The sequence below is a fragment of the Panicum hallii genome, chromosome 1 (genome assembly GCF_002211085.1).
Source record: "Panicum hallii strain FIL2 chromosome 1, PHallii_v3.1, whole genome shotgun sequence".
NCBI classification, from domain to species: Eukaryota; Viridiplantae; Streptophyta; class Magnoliopsida; order Poales; family Poaceae; genus Panicum; species Panicum hallii.
Genome location: NC_038042.1, coordinates 28,051,670 through 28,066,098, shown reverse-complemented (window position 1 = coordinate 28,066,098; position 14,429 = coordinate 28,051,670). Strand labels below are relative to the sequence as shown.

At 41.0% G+C, this 14,429-nt stretch overlaps 1 long non-coding RNA gene across 1 annotated transcript; it reads left to right on the top strand.

Moving 5' to 3' along the window:
- Positions 1-4,050: 4,050 nt before the first annotated feature.
- LOC112879846 lies at positions 4,051-5,554 on the top strand. Its single transcript, XR_003226198.1, has 3 exons — positions 4,051-4,147; positions 5,068-5,139; positions 5,394-5,554. It is a non-coding gene; the product is annotated as an uncharacterized LOC112879846 (long non-coding RNA).
- The last annotated feature ends 8,875 nt before the right edge of the window (positions 5,555-14,429 follow it).

Below are 14,429 nucleotides of genomic sequence, written 5' to 3'. Positions count from 1 at the left end.
TGTGCCGGTTGACAATGAGACGCATGTGGTGACATTATCAATCTCGAGGATGTATAGTGTCAGTCTCTCGAAAATACTCATATGAGGGTAGGATTGCTGACGTGTATTTTAAAGATGAATATGTATGCATGTATTTATAGGGATGAGCGTGCGTGCGTGTATGTGAGCATCTGCTGCGTTTTGGGAAAAAAATGTTTTGCGGGAAACTACTCGCGTGGCCGTTGGTCAGCATGGTAATATGGCGGTACGTTGCGGCGAGCGCGCGTATCGTATAGCAGCACAATTGTTCATATTTGTCAATCCATTAGCTTTTGCATTATATTATTCGCTGACTCAGCTCGTTTAAATCAGTTAGCGCTAAAATTAGCTAGCTATAGCATTAGCTGGGTGGACAAACGGAACCGTACTATGGAACGACGCGGCCTCAAGTAATCACTACACCACAACACCAAATTAGCAACAGACACTCGTCGGTAAAAGTTCAGCCAGTCGGCAAAGCTTCTCGACTTGTAGTCAGTCGGTGATTCTTATTTTCAGATCAACTAACAGTCGTAAAGATATGTATATTTAGCAATTAGTGAACAGTACATCGAATCAATCACTCGGTAAATAGGGTCTACAGTTTTCATAGTCAATTTATAGTTTCATAAATTTAATAATACACAAATTTAATTATGAATTTCAGCATACCATTTTGCATGAAACTTTAATATGATCTTAATTTAGTATATCTATTCATAAAAATAATTTAGTTATGATTTTTATGCAATAGTATACCTTTTTTATAATCTACCTCACATTTGAATTGCATATATTGTAAAAATGTTCTTTAAATTAAAAATAAACATGTATGGGAGCATATTCATACATTAAATAAAATAACACCTTGCATTAATATTTGTTACTAAAATAAAATAGAGTTAATAGGAAAAACCTTTTAAAATATAGTTGAGCTGAGATAGCATCACCTCAGCCCAGCACACTATTTGATCTCAGCCGTTGGTTTAGAGATCCTATGGCTGATGTTCTAACCCTAGGGTCCAATCTGTCCACGCCCCCACCCCACCCCACCCCACCCCCTCCAGCCGCCATCCACTCCACGACGCCCTCGGTTCCTGCCAGCTTGGTTTCCATTCCTCTTGTTCTTCCTTCCTGCCTCCCCTTCCTCCTTATGATCTTGCACTGGCCACTTCAGGCGCGACACGTCCCGTGTCGGTGTTTTACCGCCAAGTCCACCTAAGGATACCCCCAAGGTGGTAGGTTGTAGGTGAGGTGTTGCCGAGATCAGAAACTCGAACGTGCAAGGAACATAAAGATTTAGATAGGTTCGGGACGCAAGCAGCGTAATACCCTACGTCCTGTATGGTGGTTTGTATTGCATTAGATGATTGTCCGTTGGAGGGATCTCTGCTCGCTCTTATGTAGTCTGGGGGACAGGGTTATAGAGATCCTAACCAGATACGAGCTTAATACGAGCTTAGGAGTCCTATCCGAGTGCTACTCGGGTGTTTCCATCTATTCCGACTAGTCCTACTCGTGTTCAAATAGCTTACAACATATATAAGGTACGGGACATGCCCCATCCTATATCTTAGCGTATTCATACCATGTGTGCGGTCCCGTGGTCCCGAGTCTGACAAGCCCCCGAGCTCTTCATATCCGAGTACTGCAGGGTTCCGAGTACTTCTAAAGCCATCTTCGAGTTCTTCTGAAACTCCATCTTGAAAGTGTCTTCCGAGTACTTCCTTAATTGCCTCAAGGTTGTGAGGTGCTCGTGCCCCGAGTAGTCTTAAGTCTTCTTTTACATGGGGTGCGATGTAAATTGCACTTCATATGGAGTAGCCACTGAGCCTTAGATTGAAACGAAGAATCAGACTGAGCGTCAAATTAGTATTGAATCTTTTGATCTTCATCTTCCAAATGAATTTGAAAAATAAGCCATTGATGATATGTATCCTACAGCCTCTGAGCTTTGAATCCAAATCCTTAGATTTGGAAAAAAAGATCCACAAGATGGTGGCATGCATTGCAGAATAAGTTAAGGATTTGAATTGATGGTTAAAATAGGCAAATTGGCTCAAAAATTTGAAAATCCCTTTTTCCGGATGACATCCAGAACAAATGGTTAAAGAAATAACTTCCTTAAAGAAATCCTAAATTACTACTCAAAACAAATATTATCCCTAATTTAATGGCTAGATAGGATCTCTAGGTTAAAAATTTTAAAACCTCCTTATTTCGAAAGAAAATCCCTAAAATAATGGTTAAACAATTATTTTTCCTAGATAAATCCTCAAAAGCCTCTTAAATCAGGTTCTTTTGCAAGTCTTTCGAGTAGTTTTGCGGCGTCCAGCCCCCGAGCTTATGAGCTAGGTGAGCCAGAGTAGCCATGTCGAGTAGTTATTGGCACCTAGCCCCTGCGCCTTGGAGCTAGCAGAGCCATTGGAGATGTGCCTAGCGAACTAGAGAGTTGTTGTTGAATCTTGATCTGAAAAAAGATAATGCATACATTATGTAGCATAATGTGAAGATATCAAAATTTATTTGGTGTAAAAATAAGCTTGTTGTGTTGAGCTCTTGTTCAAGCCATGTACATCTCCCGAGTAGTCCGCATATTACGTTTAAGCATCTGGTCCCGTTTTAGCCGTTGCTCATAACGTGTATGAGACATTTGTCCTGTGTACGCGTAGGGCTTTAGGCGTGACAGAAGAGCCGAGGTTTCACGGATTAGGGCATATGCTACCCAAGTGGATTAGCGACCGTTAAGAGAAGATGATAAATGAAGAAATAAGAAGTCAACATTGAGATAAAGAGAATGCGCGTTGCGCAAAAAGTAGGCGGCGAAGTGTAGCTCTGGAGGGTTTCATACCCGTCGAGAGGCGTACACAGGTAAGTAGCCGATCTTATGAAGAACAAGTCGGGAAAGGTATAAATGACTTGATTCGTGGACGATCGCTGACGAAGCCATAGCGCTCGTCAAAAGAGCCACGACAGTTTGTTGATGAAGCCCGACTAGTCGGAGTCCCGACTAGTTATTGACGGTGTGAAGCCCGCTCCCGACTAGATTTCTAGTCGAGACGAGTAGTCGAAATAGTCATCGGTGGTTAACCGAGCATCTTCACAAAGTCGAAGTAGCAGCGACATGTTGATGTTGCGGCGCAAGCTGAGGTCGGAGTCCAAGTTTGAATAGATCATCTAAGTTCTTTTCCAATGCGGATAGGGACTCGGATTGTAGCGCTTCCAGATAAATGGTGGCTGAGACTCGAATTCGGACCTGTCGCGAGTAGGAGCTGAGTTGGACCCGGATTCGCTCTCGCGATTTCTGATTAGATCGGAAATTTGGATCTCGCCGAGATTGTCGGCGAATTCTTTGATGTCGCGGCTGGATGTTGGCGTTGATGCCTCCGACTCCTTGGGGTTGACGAGGTGGCTGCCGAAGTCACCAGAGCCATTGGCGATGCTGACCCAAGAGCCGAAGATGAAAGCCTCGCCTTCTTCCAGCGCGACGATGAGGTTGAACGCTGCTATCGAGCTCGCTAGAGGATCTTTAATGAGCATCCCTACCTGGTGCGCCGGCTATCGATATTTTACCGCCAAGCCCACGAGAAATACCCTTAAGGTGGTAGGTTGTAGGTGAGGTGTCGCCGAGATAAGAAACTCGAGGGTGCAACGAACACAAAGATTTAGACAAATTCGGCGCGCAAGGAGCGTAATACCCTACATCCTGTGTTATGATTTATACTGATTTAGATGATTGTTGGAGGGAGTTCGTGCCCGCCTTGGGGAAAGGGTTACACAGATCCTAGCCAGATACGAGCTTAGAAGTACTATTCGAGTGCTATTCGGGTGGTTTTTTTAAATTCCGACTAGTCCTACTTGTATCTGAATAGTTTACGATAAATTTAAATTATGCGACGTGCCCCATCCCTTATCCTACATTATTTATTACAGTATTTATGCTATTTGCGCAGTCGGACTGCAGCTTACACAGTCGGCTGCACAAGACGTGCTGGATGCGGCGAATGGCGCCTCGAAAAATCCAAGGTTGATGCAGGCGGCAGCCCGTGCTGGTGCCGTCCCATATAGCTGTCATCGTCAACGACACTTCCGGTTGCTCCCTCGGTGGCTACTGCACTCCTTCAATCCGGTAAATGTCTCCCCTCTCTCTCCCCCCCATCTCTCTCTCACTATTTTCCCTAGATTTGATTTAGATCCCGATCTAATTTTTGGGCCATGGGAGCTGCTGGCCTCACCGTCAATCCATTTCACCCAATGCGGCACCCCTCTCTCAGATTCCTGTGATTCTAGCTGCGTGCATTATTGGAGTTCAGAAATCCGTCTGCTACGGCATAGTGCATACTGTGCAACTATTCTACCTGCGTGCATTATTCTAGTTGATTTAGAAAGACTAGCAGTATGTCTGTAGCGGTAGCATAAAGCAGAAGTAGCAGACTACAGACCAGCAATAGTTGGCGTTATATTGTATCAAATTGTCCACATTTTATTGCTAATTGTTCTAGTTGATGTGCACAGAGAGCCATAAACATTCAAGAAGTAAATAAGCAAGTATCTGCAGAAACTTTAGGATCTAGGATGTTTCGCGGGGGTAGGTGCTTTCGATGTAGGACAAATAGCTGTATTGACTCGACTTGGTAGGCATCTGAAATTTCTGATATACTGTTGCCTGAATCATATTTTTGGTGGGTGCAACTGTTAGTCTGATATGTATTAGCTGCTGGTGCTATCTCTGGTGTTTAATTTCAATGTGCAATCTGAATTTTCAGAATGTGTCCTTCAGTCTGACTCTTCAAAACTGTTTTTTTTGCTTTCACAAACGAATAGTATATTACAGTCTAACTTTTCCAATGTTCAAGGATCATAAGAAGCTAGAGGGCAAGCTCGAGAAAGGTATAGTCATGATCAATGCAATGTAAATACAACAGCTTGTGTTAATTGTTTGCAAATGAATGGATGGTCTATTTATTATTCATAGGAGCCTTCTCGTGTGATCAGTAGCGATAGTAGAACTATCTGTTGGTCCAAATTTCTAACCTGGTTCTTTTGCAGGTTTGCTCATCTCTACATCCTGTCTTTAGATGAAATTGATGAGCTTACAATCAATGCTACCATGTACTGCAGGTATTTTTTACACTTAGCTTCATCAAAATGCTTACAATCAACGCTACCATGAACTACATGATTATTGGCCCTGGTGTGCTGTCCATTTTAAATTTTGCCATCAGAGTGACCTTTTTGAACTAGTTGCCCTGTGTGCATGATCAATAGAACATTTTGAGCCAGTTGATGTGGTTTATTTCATTCTCATTGGGTATAAGCAAGTTTTTCTCCAAGTTTAATTATCTAACTATTACTACTTTCTGTTTATTTTTCAGGATCTGTTGGGCGCTATTAACTCCATACTAGGTGAATTGATCACTCTACAGTACTCTACTCTCTGCTGGATCCATATCTTTTGTTTTTTTAGATTATAGTCACTCACAGCTAGATTAGTTGACTTGTTGGAAAAAGTAGCAAGTTAGTTGATAGAAAGCCACTCAATGCAGGTGCCAACTGATCTCTTTTGGACTCTTTTGTACAACAGAACAATATGTATATATACATATCAAGCATTTATGTAATGAATTTTGAGCTTTATACTGTGAATGTGGTATGTATGACTAATGTGCTTGTGCTGAACTCTAAAACTAATTTGCAGCCAAATGAGTTCTATTTTTTATCCATTTAAATGATTCCATTGGATGACCAGTCGGTAAAAAAAGTTAACTTCAGACTGTCCGTGGGTAAAAGTTTGTTATAAACGGCCAATCGGTATATGTTGGTTCGTCGTTATATGTTCACAAAACACCTTGGAAGCAGTCAGCAGATACCACGGATGAACAGGATGCCGGAGGGACAGAGATGAGCGGCGGGGTTCTGGTCTCGTGCTTGCCTTGCCCACTCGTTTTCCTGTTTAGCACTGGACTCGACAGTGTAGTGTGTTCTGCAGGATCGACGACGCGCGTGGCCCTGCGACCACGCAGTGATTATTGGCCACTATCTTCCCCTCTTCCGACCACGGCCCTTTCCTTTTCCTTTTCATTTCTCTTGGTTTTTCGAGTGGGCGAAAGCTAGATGAGAAGTTATTATTTTTATTAAAAAGTAGCTTATCGAGTCGTTCAAAACAAGTTTTGTACAAAGCTTAGTGGAACGAACTCATCTGAATAAGGTTTTACACAAAACTTTGTTGAATGAGTCGTTTTAAAATTCAATTTGGACCTAACTTAATAAGGGAAAGTGAATAATGAAAACCTTATGTGTATAAGGTGTCGCCAAAAGTTTCCAAACATAGAAAGTTTCCTGATAACATTCCCAATATTTTCTGTTGAAAAGTTATATATCTTGCAGGAGTTATCCTCATGAAAGTTATGGTGAAAAACTATCTAAAACATTTGTCTGAATAAATTGTACTCCCTTCGTCCTAAAAATAATACAATAATATCTTGTACTCCCTCCATCCCCAAAACACTGTTGCTTTATTTAGCCTTTAAAATTTACCTCACAAACAGTGTTGTTTTGCTTACACTAAAATCCATCTAATTAAAGTAATGCCAAGTACCAAGAAAAGTTATATAGAAAAGCGCATCGAGCCAATCAAATGTTTGGTAGATTCTGCTTTTGTAGTTTCAATACATATGTATTTATTGAGGATCTAGTAAACCAAATAAATAATACGGTTTTCAATCACAATTCCTATATTAATTAGGGGCAACAAGATCATTTTTTAATGAGTAATGTGTCTGAAATATTCTAAACAAACTGTCCTTTTAGAACGGAGTACTAAGTTAATCTAACCCACCTTTGACCAAATAATTAAAAAAATTATATTGTTCATGATTCCAAATAATTATAATTAAAGTTTACCATGAAATATATTTCATAATATACATATTTTGAGACATAAATGTTCATAATATTTTCTGTAAATTTAGTCAAATTTAAGAAAGTTTGACTCAGTTCAAATTTAGACTAATTCTTTCCGGGATAGGAATATAGGATGGAGTCGGGTGTGGGATGGAATCCGCTGAGATAAGGGTGCGAGCACATGTTTTCATTGGATAAGGGGTAGGTTCGGTATTGGACAACAGACGGAATTGGCTCTCCAGCATGTGTGCCCATCTCGTTAGTGAGGAGCACTAACAACTAACGGAAAGAGAAACTAAGGGGAAAGAAATTTGAAATATTGGGAGTATGAGCAACTCCAAGAGGCTAGCTAAATCTATTTGGATCTGTAAAATTAGAAAAATATTAGGAAAAAAGTGATCCAACAGCCTCTCTTTCTTCCTCTCTTCTCTATTTGGCTCGGCATCCCCTCCCCTCCGCTAGGCATCTTTGCGGAGTGGCTCCGACTAGCCATCTCCCTCCTTGCTCACGCTCCTCTTTTCCCGCAGTACTTCCTCCTCCCACGCGTCCTCCCCGCCCCTCTAATCCATGCCCGCGCCCTCGTCCTCGCCGACCTGCTACATGTTGCCACCCCTGTCCCTGCCTGCCTGGCCGCCCCTTCCAGCCCGCATGCGGCGATGGAGCAGCGCAGGGTCGGCCATCCCAGCCAGCTCGCGGCGATGGAGGCGCACGCGCCCAGCTCTCCGAGCCAGCGCACGGTGGCGGATGAGCGTCCGCCCGGCGCCTCTCCCAGCCAGCGCGCGGCGGTAGAGGTGGGCCGGCCGACCCCTCTAGAGACCAAGGATGCGCGGGCGTCCGCCCCTCCCCGCTACCCCTCCCTGCAGGAGCGGCTCGTCCCTCCCCCCCCTCCCGCTACTCCTCTGAGGCCGAAGAGATGTGGGGGTCTACCCTCCCCTCTCAGCTGCCTCAACGCGTGGCTGCCCCCTTCCTTCACGTGGCCCTCATGCCGCCGCTCCTCCTCGTCCCTTGGCACAGTTGTCGAGGCACCGGGCCGGCGCTGCCCGTCCACGACCGTGGCTGCCAAGTCACTGGCCATCCCCTGCCACGGCGACCTAGTTTCGATTTGCAGTCGTTCGCTGCTGGAACCTAATGGATGAGTGCGGAGCCAAGTGGAAGGCATCGAGGGGTTTAGGGTTGAGGCATCGCGGTGGCGTCGAGGCGTCCATCGGGCGTCAAGTGGAAAAAAAATGGCCCGATCGCTAGGAAAATGATCCGACGTGGAGGTGACACTATAAAAAAAGGTTTTTAGGGGTGGGTGCGGTACCTGCCTCTACTTCTCGCAGTTAGAAATGCTATTTTTAGGGGCGGGTGCTGAAAATAATTTCTACAAATCAATTTACAGAATGAAAAAATTTTAAAAAAATAAAAAAATAGCAAAATAAAAAAGAAAAAAATATTGCAGCCAACCAACCACCACCAAAGCCCTTATACTATTGAGGTACAATTTTTTTAATAAAATATGCACACTTGAATCATCCGGGGTTCGAACGGCGTATCTCAAGCCTTGTGCGTACCTTCCTCTTCACCACACAGTCACTTGTAACTCTATATGGTATGCTATTCTTTTATATTAACTCTAAAATTGATTTATAAGGGCGGATGACGCCATCACCCGCCCCTAAAAATATTTTCCTACTTTATTCCAAAAATTTATTTAAATCTTTACATATAGCAAAACAAATAAAAAAAGTAAAAATTCTACACTATGGTTATTGTGAACTGTAGATAAAAAATATGCCAAGTATATTTTAGTGTATATAAATGTTAAGATTCTGGAAATTTCAATGTATGACTTGAGTTGTATGAGATATTATATAGTCATAGTTGTTAGACAACTTATAATAATTTTTTGAGTTGTTAGACAACTTATAATAGTTTTTTGGACTCTTAAATTACTTTAAATGAAAAAGCTTACAACTACAAAATTGTAGGTCTTGTCAATCTTTACAATTTTGATATAAAGTTTGACTTCATTCGAGATCATATGAAAAAAGTTATAAATTTATTTTGTGTGGGACTACTTGTAAGGCGGGTCATGCTATCACCTACCCTAGAAATGCATTTTTAGGGGCGGGTGATGGCGTCAGCCGTCCTTAAAAATGATGGTTATTTATAGGGACAGGTGACGCCATCACCCCCCTAAAAATGCATTTTCGGGGACGGTGAATTGCTACAGTAACCCGCTCCATTTGTAGAAGCGGGTTATCTTTTGGCCCGCCCCTAGAAAAAAATAGGGTGTCCCTATAAATTATTTTTGTAGTAGTGTAATTTGAATATAGATAGTCAAGATTTGGAGAGTATGTTGGTTTACCCCATCGGCCAGGAATATTTCTATTTTTGTATAGTCCTCTAAAACTCTAAATTTAACTAGCATTATATCTAGGCTGTTGGAGTTGCTCTGAAGGGAAGCTAAAAATTTCAATTGCATCAAGAGAAATTCTATAATTTATAGTGGCATTGACGGAATTTACTTATTTCTATAGCTCGATGACCAGCAAGACTCTATCAAATGGAGTCTCACTAAACAGCGAGTGTTTACAGTGCAATCAATGTATAAACAATTAGTAAACCAAACCGCAATACCCCTAAATAAATATTTATGAAAGTTAAAGTTACCCTCTAGCAATTAAGATCTTAGTTTAGTTCGTAGTGAAGGGTGACATTTTGATTGTCTTGAAGTGAAACCGGAACGGTGATGACAAGTGTTGGTTTTAATTTAAAATAACAAAAAAAACCATCCAACACTTATGTTTTGATTGTCATGTTGCAAGATTTGTTTGGAGCGTAGTACAGGATGCATTTGGTTTAGAACCGCCAAAGGATATACCAAATTGTAAGGAAAATTATCTCATTAGACCAATAATCATAATTTTGGTGATTGAGTATGATATGTCACCGAGACAAACGAGTTTGTAAGCGTATATCCGTAGGATTTTTAGGTTTCATGGATGAAGTCCAAATCATAGTAAAATCATTCAAAACAAGTGATCCAAATCATAGTAAGTGCAAGTCATGGTAAAAATCCAAAAATAGAATAATTCTAAGATGTACAAATAACCAGAGATCACCTACAAAGTATCGGTTGATCCGACACCCTCCGGATTACAAGCAGCGGATCAATGCTCTGCATAGGAAGCAAAGATTCAAGTAGTACAAGATAATCCAGTACTTGGCTTAGCAGCAGTTGCTCAACTAGCATTCATCCGATACTCTACACAGTAGCGTCCCATAGGTTTAAGAGAGATTCTTCATCATTATTGGCTGATCCAGTACTATGGTCTGAAGCGTCGGACTAAGTGCCAGATGGATCATCAGAGATGATGCTTGTTGGTATTTCTTACATCGCAGTTAAATCCACAAGCGCACGAAATACCATAGTAGCATTTTGCCCGTGAGTAATCTTGGATATTATATTTATATTTTCGTAGGGAAGATGACGGTTATAAAATAGATAAGTTGATGGTTAATTTTTGATTGAATATTTAATTGTACAAACAGGGGTAAGTATAATATATGGATAATGAGGTAGACAAGTTAACTCAAGCTCAAACTCATGAATAGGCAAAGGCAGGAAGAAAGGAAAAATAAAGCTACTCTAAACATACAGCTTATACCATACACATACACACATACATATGATTAAGTCTAAGCTCTAGGCTCCCAGGCACTACTGGAAGAATCGCACATGACTGGCAGACGAGTCGCTAGCCAACTCGGCTACTTTATGGACTTTGTACCCCTCAATCTGAATATGGAGGATTACGAAGAAGGTATATGACTGTCACTACTTACCGTAGAGATAAAACAACATCTAACAATACTTGATTAACCTAGGCATCATACGTGCATTAATAATAAGTGATACTCTAGTATCCTGCGTGAAGCCCTGACCCTCCGAATACTGGAACCAATATCGTGGTACTAGCTTTACTCATCTAATCATGCAAGATATAAGGTAGAAAATAAACTGATCATGGATATTCCCAATTGTCAGATAATGATAACATTGAGACTGAAGAATTACAAGAGGATCAGCGTCTTGCAGATACATTAAATCGTATGACCACTAACACAAGTAAAATAAAATTATTTCGATATGATTAAATTGTTCTAATATTTTCATTAATGTTCCAGGTGACAAAAATGTTGAAAAGAAACAAGATCTAGGAAAAAAAACAAATGTAAGAAGGTTGCTAAACTAAAGGCAGGCGAGAAAATTAAAGTGAAGTTCTATAACAAGAGGGCTTTATCTAAAACATTCTCACAACGTTGGGTAGAATTGTGCGTGATCTTAACATCACCCCAATAAGGGTTAAGAAATGGACAGATATAAATACAGTAGCTCAAAAGCACATTTTTATGCAATTAAGGTAAATGCTCCCCTACGCAGCTGCCTATTCATTCTTTTTATCCTTCAACAAGGCATGTCTTCAGATAACAATATTTGTTTAACACCAGGACAAGTTTGAAAATGCAGACCAAAACATTGAACTTGATGTCTAGGAAAATGAGATCATGGAGCACGCTTGAGATCTATGGAACAATTGGCGTGGACACTTAAATCGGCATTTTGTTAAGCCAGCAAGGAATATGCAGCATGTTATTAAGAATTGTCATCAAGAGATTCCAAAAGCAGATTCGGAGTGGCTTGTCAAAGAACATTTCTACAGCAAGGAGTTCATAGTAAGTGTAAATCTTGCGTATTATATAATGATAACTTGTGTGGTTTACATGTGACCCCTTGTGATTGCCCTTAGTAACATAATTTCTTTCAAATTTTAGGCAAACAGCAAGAGAAACTCCAAAAATAGATCTAGCTTAAAAATTCTTCATCGCAGTGGCAGCAAACCTTACAGACAGATCATCTGGGACAATGTATGTATAGACTGTATAGACTCCATTGCTCACTTGTTTTTCACTTGTCAATTCATTACATGTTCCAATGTTCTATCACTAATGGGGTGGCAACGAAAACAAGTCTATCACTAATGGGACACATTATTTTCTATCACTCACACAAAGGGTGGAACAAGCCTCCAGGAAGCATGTAAGTTTATAGTTCCACATGGATCTTTTTTTTTGTTCAGCGTTGCCTTAGAATAGTTACATACGTGTTGGTATAAGCCCCTAATTCAGATTGCTTTGCTCTACAGGCACAGATTCAGAAGCAAAGGTTGTCGAACCCTTCTCTTTCTAATGTAGACCTTGTGGACAAGTGCTTCCCATCCACAAGGCGTGACCATGTTGTTGGTTACGGTGGTGGAATAAAAGCAAGAGACTTGAGAAGTCCAGCAATTACCAAGGCTGAATTGATATAGAAACTAGCACAGTCTGAGCAAGAAAGACAAGCACTTCAGGAAGATAATCAAGTCCTTCATGAAGAAAATTGAAACGTTAACAATCGTATGAGCCGAATGGAAGAAAAATGGGCGCAAATGAAGAAGCATATGAGTGCTAACTATAGCCAACATGAATCACCATAATCAGCTGTAAGCATGTACACTCAAAACTATTGTTAATTCCTTATTTCTTTCCTTTTTGGGGGCTGATATGAAACTTGCATACTGTAGGGAACAAGAGATCCGGATGAAGATTATTAGAAGCAAGACAAGTGAATGGTTCATGAGGAGATCTACGTTGCATGCATATGCCTATGCTTACAGCTAGTTTGATTTTTTTTATAGGATTGGCCTTAAGTTAGCCTTTGTTAGTTTTATGTCCTGGATATCTATCGCAAAAATATGAAGTACTGTGATGTTGGATTATGTTTGTTGTTGCAAATAAATTTATTTTACATGCATGCTTGTTAAAAAATATATAATTTCTCTACGTGGTGCAAAGTGGTCGTTAACTACCCTCAAGTAGTCGATCTGAAAATATTAGAAATGACAGTGTGGTTGTTAATCTTTTCGACGTGGTCGTTAATGCTATGTAGCCCAGTGGAAAGTTGTTGCCGATAACAAAATTGTGGTCGTTAAAAAAGAAGGAAATGGTCTTTGATGCCTCATGCAACATGCCATAATAATATTAACGATCAAAATAGTGGTCGTTATCATTTGAAATGTGGTCGTTCATAGTAGAGTGTTAGCAACCACATATTTTGCCATCATTGTAAAGTTAACGACAGGAAATTTTGTGTGGTCGTTAATAGTATTAGCGACGGAACTTTTAACAACCATGGACGACCACATATCCCGTTGTTAATAACCCTTCCTGTCGTAGTGCGTGGAAAGGGCTGAATGGTGGTATTTCTTGTTGTACTTTGGTCATTGAATATGCTGCCTCACTCCGGTGATAACAAGTACAGCTCCATCTATTAGGAGAAATGTTTAGGAATTACTAATCCTTAGCTCATCATATAGTGCGCTTAAATTCTGATGAATAATCCGTTTAGTTTACGAGCTAACTCATGTTCCACGCGTTGTGATGTTATTGTCGCAATGCTTGGAGCACTTAATATTGCTAATCCTACTTCCGGATCGAGCCAATAATGAGGTATAGAAAAGAGTAAAAAGACATCATCCTTTGAGAATTTCAGAAGACATGCTAGACTTGATCGTGTGTTACTGAATGAAGTTGAAAAGCACAAAAAAGGACAAACCAAAAAAAAAAAATCTAAGCACACATGTTGTGTTCTTGACTAATATAACTGCTACCATATACGCCTATACGAAATATAGATAGAAAATAATACAGTATGGTTGTGATTGGTTGCTTGGCTTAGTTTAAGCCTGGCTAAGAATTAGCCACGGCCAGCCTTGGCCTGGCTGCAACAGTGCTGGACCCTCGTATGTGGTTGCTGAGCTTAGTTTAGCCTGGTTTATGAAAATCGTGTTTGGTTGGTAGGCTTGCATTGTGTATGGTAACCCTTCCTCAATGCGGTGAATTTAACTCATCATCGAGTACCTTGTGTGCAACATTCATCTTCTCCATGGGCACATACCCGTGGTGAAGGCCCCGGCTTGATGATGGCTGCATGGCTATACTCGGAGCTTCAGGAGCAAGCTGATTGTCAGGAACCACCATGGACCTTGGCGACCTACTAGATATCATGGATGGCGGCCACTAGGCACCGCTGCAGGACCACCACCATCACTGGCGCAGGGACTGGAACACGCGCCACCGCAAGCGCTTCCTGAAGCCTTGACCTCCTGCAGCTGATCTTCCTCCACAATGATTGAGCTCCACCATGTCCGATTCGTCTTTGCGTGTCCCGGACGATAGCTCCTATAGGATCAAGGATACCGACCAGAGGGGGTGAATATGTGGTATTAACTAAAATCACAAACACTAGGCAAATTTAATTAGTAACACAAGAGAGCCCCTATTTCTACTAACTCCTATTACTAGTGAGGTTCCTAGGATGACGAGTAGCAATTCAAACTCTAGTATGGTAAAGTGCTCAAGTAAATTGCAAGAATTAAATGAGTAAAGAAATAACCGGGCACGAGATAAGAACTTTTCTCGTG